General features: G+C 46.0%; 1 long non-coding RNA gene across 3 annotated transcripts; it reads left to right on the top strand.

Annotated features, from left to right (window-relative positions):
• The first annotated feature begins 246 nt into the window (after positions 1 to 246).
• On the top strand, positions 247 to 4,967 carry LOC124708626. 3 transcript variants are annotated; one of them, XR_007005231.1, is made up of 6 exons: positions 247 to 460; positions 593 to 733; positions 1,150 to 1,216; positions 1,390 to 1,481; positions 3,891 to 4,709; positions 4,859 to 4,967. It is a non-coding gene; the product is annotated as an uncharacterized LOC124708626 (long non-coding RNA). The 3 variants fall into 3 exon arrangements; XR_007005229.1 differs by lacking the exon at positions 1,150 to 1,216; XR_007005230.1 differs by lacking the exons at positions 1,150 to 1,216; positions 4,859 to 4,967 and adding an exon at positions 4,786 to 4,854.
• Positions 4,968 to 5,706: the final 739 nt, after the last annotated feature.

Here is a 5,706-nt window from a genome sequence, read left to right as displayed (position 1 = left end):
GCGCTTTCTTGCTTACCCTCGCCGCGCTGCCGCCGCCTTGCTCCCTTGCTGCCTTGCTCCCGCGCTGATGCCGCTTGCGAAGAAACGGCCGCCAAGAAAGGTTGGGATTTTCCCGTCCTCCTCATGGCGGCGGCAGGTGGAGGCGCGGCGGGCCCGGACATGCGGGATACGCCGGAAAATGTGGTCGAATCTCACAAGGTGGTGCTCGACGTAGGCGCCCCGGCAGGCAGAGCCGGCATCTTCCTACAGTCCGGCGCCTGAAGCGGCCGAATCCTGCATTTTCCTGCGGCCTGAATCCACTCCTGCGGCCGTAGCACGCGGATCTGTGACTATCAGGTAGCCTACGAGTTCATCCGCGCCTCTCCCGTCCGTGGTTTCCGACCTCATCCGCCAGCTGCTCGACATGGAGTTCGTGGCCGGCAAGAAGATGCACTTCGGCGGCAGTGGCTCCAAGATAAAGGTAAATTGCCTTTTTCTCCAATCCCCTGTCGGATCTAGAGGTTTGATGTTGCTTCTTTTGTGCTCGACGCAGTAGGAATTGAATCTACGAGAATATAGTTGATTCATAGCTTGCTTTTCTCCCAACTCGTAGGGAGATTTCAAGGACGAGGAGGACAGGAAGCTCAGAGCTGTCTACGAGACGCTCTCCGACTACAACCAGAAGCTGCAGTGCTACTCCGCTCGGCAGATTGGTTCCAGTCTGCTCGGGAGCAGGGGCTATCTGTGCCAGAAGGTAGCCTACGAGTCTGATTGAATTGTGCACTGAACTGAAGCTTGATTTTTTGCATACGAGTCTGTCTATTTGTGCCAGAAGGTAGCCTACGAGTCTGTCTATTTGTTTTGCTAGTATGGGGACATAGCAATTCATTCATCAGCCTGACATGTTCCTAATTTATAGTGCGGTAATGGTAGGACTCAACTGGCAAGTTGCATCACTGTTGCTCATTATTAATTATGTACTCAGCCTGTATTTGAACTGAATTTCAGTGTAGTACACATTTAAATTTCAGAACCTTTATATACAATCAGAAACCTGATGCTCTAGCACTGATGTTTGTTCTAGACCTATCTGAACCTTCACAGAAACCTGATGCTTATATACAATCGATTTACAACACATAGGAAATAATTATATAGGCTTGTTTGCAGGCTGGAGGCACCAAAACAGGAAGAGGTGGTGATTCAGAAGGTCAATCCGCAAGTGACAACTAAGAAGGTAACTCAGTGCTCTGCTCCTTTGTAGCTCAATGGAACTTGCAGAGAAAGATGTTTGTTTCTTCCTAGAGACAAAATGATCTGAGAATCTTGTTGCATTGTTTCTTCCTAGACACAAAATAAGTTGCAATGGTTGGCAGTCTGTAGTGACAAAGGAACTATGCATATTTTCAGCTTGAGAGTGGGAGCTGGAGGGGAAGATGCAAGTAATGGGAAATCCGCAAACATTGGATCCAACGTGAGCTCATCCTTGTCTTTCATAAAAGGTGAGGACACTCTGCATTTTTTTGATCGGCTAGCTACCTTATTCTTTTCTACTCAAGCCAATAAACTAGATGACTGCATTGAGATCTAGTCTCTGTCAACATCTATAAATCTGCACTTCTTTATTGTCTCAAGGCTGGGATCCACCAGGTGAACCTTTTGAAACATTCAAATAGCAGTTGAATCCATACAGCGTGACAGTATTTAAAAATCACCCAGATAATCCTAGGTATATTTGTAGACAGTGGGGTCTTTGTACATAATATAATGAATATTAATGGACACCAATTCAGACCACAAATATACAATTTGCTTAATGTCATATATAACACATAGGACACAATCACAACACATAGGACATAATTACATAGGCTGCCTCCACTCTTGTATCTCATGCTGGGATGGTAGTTTGACAACAATCTCTTGACTTAAACTGCTGATTCGACGTCTTCTAGAGACGAGGTCTGATGGGTCGTCCAACCATGTCGCATACAAACTTCCAGGAATTATTGTCTCATTATCCACAATGACCCGAGGGCCTATCCGGCGTGCTTTTCTCTTTATATTGTGCTCCTTCATCTTGTTATCCTTTTTCTGTTCCTCATCTTGCTTGTTCAATGAATCCAATGCCGCCTCATGATTTGCTATAATCTCCAAGCTTTTCCGATAGTATGTACCGTCAAATGCTAGAATCATTGGTAGATTTCCCTCTCTTTGTAGCTTCACTTTTCCCATATGTTTTATATCGTATGTGTTATCTCCTTCAACTCTCATCACCTCGATCATGACAGTCTGAAGGGTTATGAACACTCTAACCAGTGTGTCCACATCATAACCATCAAAGGCTTGTTCAACCGACTCAATTAGTTCCTTTAGTGTGGTAGGGGCATACTGAACTGTCAGGGATTGTATGGAGCTGAAAAAGCCAAGATCCAGGGCATTCAAATCAGGTGAGTTTGGAGGCTGTTGCAGCAACTTAATGTCCCGTCCAGATTCTTTGACAGCAGCTAGGAAAATTGGATCATTTGGAAGAACGTGCGTTCGTGCATTGTCTTGCTGGATAAATATGGTTCCCTCATCATCAGGCCATAGATATGCAATTGCTGGAATTACCTTTTCACAAAGGAATTCCCTCATTACGTTTCTAGTAACTATGATGGTCTTTAGTTCCATCGTTCCTTTCAACCTATTCTTGGAGTTGTTCTTGGCTGCGGTTTCTTCAACAAATGCCCAGATTCCAATTTTCCCATCAAACATGACTTTTTTTTGCTCATTGTACCGGGGTTTGGCCACTGCAGTTAAAAACATAACCTTTCCTATACTGTTCTTGTTGTGAATAGTTCGCACAGGGTCTTGTTCTTCCGGCAGTAGATAGTATTTTCTGCTCCTCTTTGTCATGTCGAACCATTTTTCATCTATATGAACTATGTTCTCCATACTAAGGAAAGATGGTTCTGCCTCGGCTGTTGTTGTTTGATCAATCATTAAAGTGCAAAATTTGAGCCTAGCAATCTTGTTTTCTGGTTTCAAAGCTGGCTTGAGGGTACTTGTATGCCGTCTTATTTTACCCCATTGAAACCTTCTCTGCAAGGTGGCATAGGCGACACCCAATTCCCTTGCAAGTGCCCTTAGTGTAGATCTTTTGTTTAGAGGAATGGAAGGCATCCTTGACAAACCAAGATCTGCTCTCTTTCGTCCACAACGTCCCCTCTTTTGATTTGAGACATCAACCTCTAGCTGCTTTATCTCTTGTTCTCTCCCCTTTCTCCAAATTCTTTCAATTGTGCTTAGACTTGTTTTTAGAAGAGTAGCTACAAGTTCTTTATCTGCCTTCGCAATTTTCCTGTCATTGCCAAGAGCTTTCAGTGCGATGTATGCTGCGAATCTGTGACTATCAGGTAGCTCTCTACTTTGTGCATGTGCAGCAGGTATTTCTACATCTTCAGCTTCAGGCATTTCCACATCTTCAGCTTCAGGCATTTCCACATCTTCGGCTTGAGGCATTTGTACATCTTCAGCTTCAGGCATTTCTACATCTTCAGCTTCAGGCATTTCCACATCTTCGGCTTTAGGCATTTCTACATCTTCTTCCTCTTCCTCATGCGGACTAAAGTTAAGGTCCAAATAAGTCACCACTTGTGGAGGCAAGTTGAGATCGAGGTCCATCTCCTCTTGTCGTACCTACATCAAAAGGAACAAAAAGTATCAGTAATGCATCAAAAGAAACCAAAAGTATCAGTACCTCTATAACAGCTTTAGGACAATGCATCAAAAGAAACCAAAAGTTGAGATTGAGATAAAGCTGAGGTATATAGCATTGTACTATCACCAAACCTGCAGTGGTTGGCCGTCTGTAGTGACAAAGGAATAATGCATATTTTCATAGATGCTAATGTTGTTTATATTTGCAGGAGAGCAAGGCGGCTGTCACCCTGAAGGTTCACTGGGATAAATGGCAAGATGAGGATGACAGTGCTAACAAAGGTGATCCAGGTGATAGGTCTGGCTTGATAGGTCTGGCTTCCTCCAGGTGATGCTTCTGGTAGTAGTTGCCGAAGTGTACCACTAGTTGTCTTTGGTTCTGTCCAAAATGATACAGGTAGAATTATACAGGTTTGCCTAACATCTGGACATCAATCAGGCTTGTTTTTCTTTGTCAGTATTGAAGACTAGATCAGTACAAGTTTCTTTGTCAGGGCCTTGACAGATATGAATCCGTTAATAGCGTTGATGTGTTCTGTGTGATATATAGCTTTATGTGAACTGGTACCTACACTGCTCTTTGGGATGCTGCATCGTATTTTCTGTGAACAAGCTGGCATTCAATGCCTGCGTATGGTCAGATCAAATGAGTAGTTTCAGTCTTGTGATACTTAGGACCAAATGGTGTTCATGTTATTGTAATCCACACCACATGCAGTGTGCAATAGTCGTTGATAGGTGTTGCTTCTGATGGTAGCAGCCAGAGTGTGCCACTAGTTCATTACAGCTTGTGTTGGTTCAGTCCAAAAACGATACATGTAGATTTAGACAGGCTTGTATAACATCTGGACATCAATCAACACCTGGTTTCTTGTCAGTACTGTAGATTAGATCAGTACGTGTAATCTTCCAATAAATTGAGCATGCTCTAAACTGTCTTTATTCTTGCTGCTTCAGGCCACGCTTTGAGGACAGCATGAAGGACGAAGCGATCAAATGATCAGAGAATTGCCTTGCAAATTTGACAAGTATGGCTATCAAATGTTCTGGGAAATGCCTTGCGTGTTCTTTTCATAAATATGATGATCTATATTTCAATTGCAGATGCCGTACATTCCTGAATATCTATGGTCAAGATCTTGATAATGATCAGAGATACATTCGTACCTTGCACCAGGGAGCAGAAGCAGCAGAAGGTGTCGAGGAGTCTGCGTTTGCAGACCTCGCAGGTGTTTGTGACGCCCTTGTCGGGCCTTGGCTGCTGCCGCTCGTTCAGGAACACCACATACGTACGTCTGGATGGCGTGGTGGTCGGCGAGGCAGAGCAGCCAGCGAGGGAGCTGCTTGATGCAGGGGACGGCCGGTGGAGGAGCTTGCCGAGGACGGTAGGCGGGGGAGCACGCCTCTGCTCCCTGGAGGCCCCACCTCCTCTGCTGCTGGAGCTGTCGCGGACGGCCGGAGGGGATGTGGGCTCACCGTCGACAGAGGACCTTGCCGGGGACGGACGGCGCGGGAGCTTGCCGGGGATGGCGGGGGGGAGCTTGCCGGGGACGGCCGGCGGGGGAGCACGCCTATGCTCCCTTGAAGCCCCGCCTCCTCTGCTCCTGGAGCGGTCGCGGACGGCCGGAGGGTGTGCGGGCTCACCAGCAGGGGTCGCGGACGGACGGCGGGGGTGCGGTCGGCGGTGGTCGCGGACGGCCGGCGGGGACGGAGCTCCGGCGCGGTACGTGGACGTGGAGACGGGAGATGGATTTGATTTGAGGACCACTGTTGAGAAGAATTGAAACTGTGGGGGGGTTTTCAGAAAATTACAATTGTGCATGGGCCGAGTCAAGTAAATCGGGCCGGAGGGAGTAGCATCAGTCAAAGGAATTTGCAAAAATAAAGGTTTCATCCAATCACAAAATTTATTATAATGTTCCTCTTCCTTTGATTTTAGTTTCTTAGCAGGAAAAGGCATTTGCTTTTGAACCCAAGGTTCTCTTTCATTACCATGCTTCTCAGTAATAAAGTCTTCTTTAGTGT

This window comes from Lolium rigidum, chromosome 4, assembly GCF_022539505.1.
Source record: "Lolium rigidum isolate FL_2022 chromosome 4, APGP_CSIRO_Lrig_0.1, whole genome shotgun sequence".
In the NCBI taxonomy this organism is placed as follows: domain Eukaryota; kingdom Viridiplantae; phylum Streptophyta; class Magnoliopsida; order Poales; family Poaceae; genus Lolium; species Lolium rigidum.
Note: the sequence above shows the minus strand (reverse complement) of the source record. Positions and strands in the feature narration are given on the sequence as shown.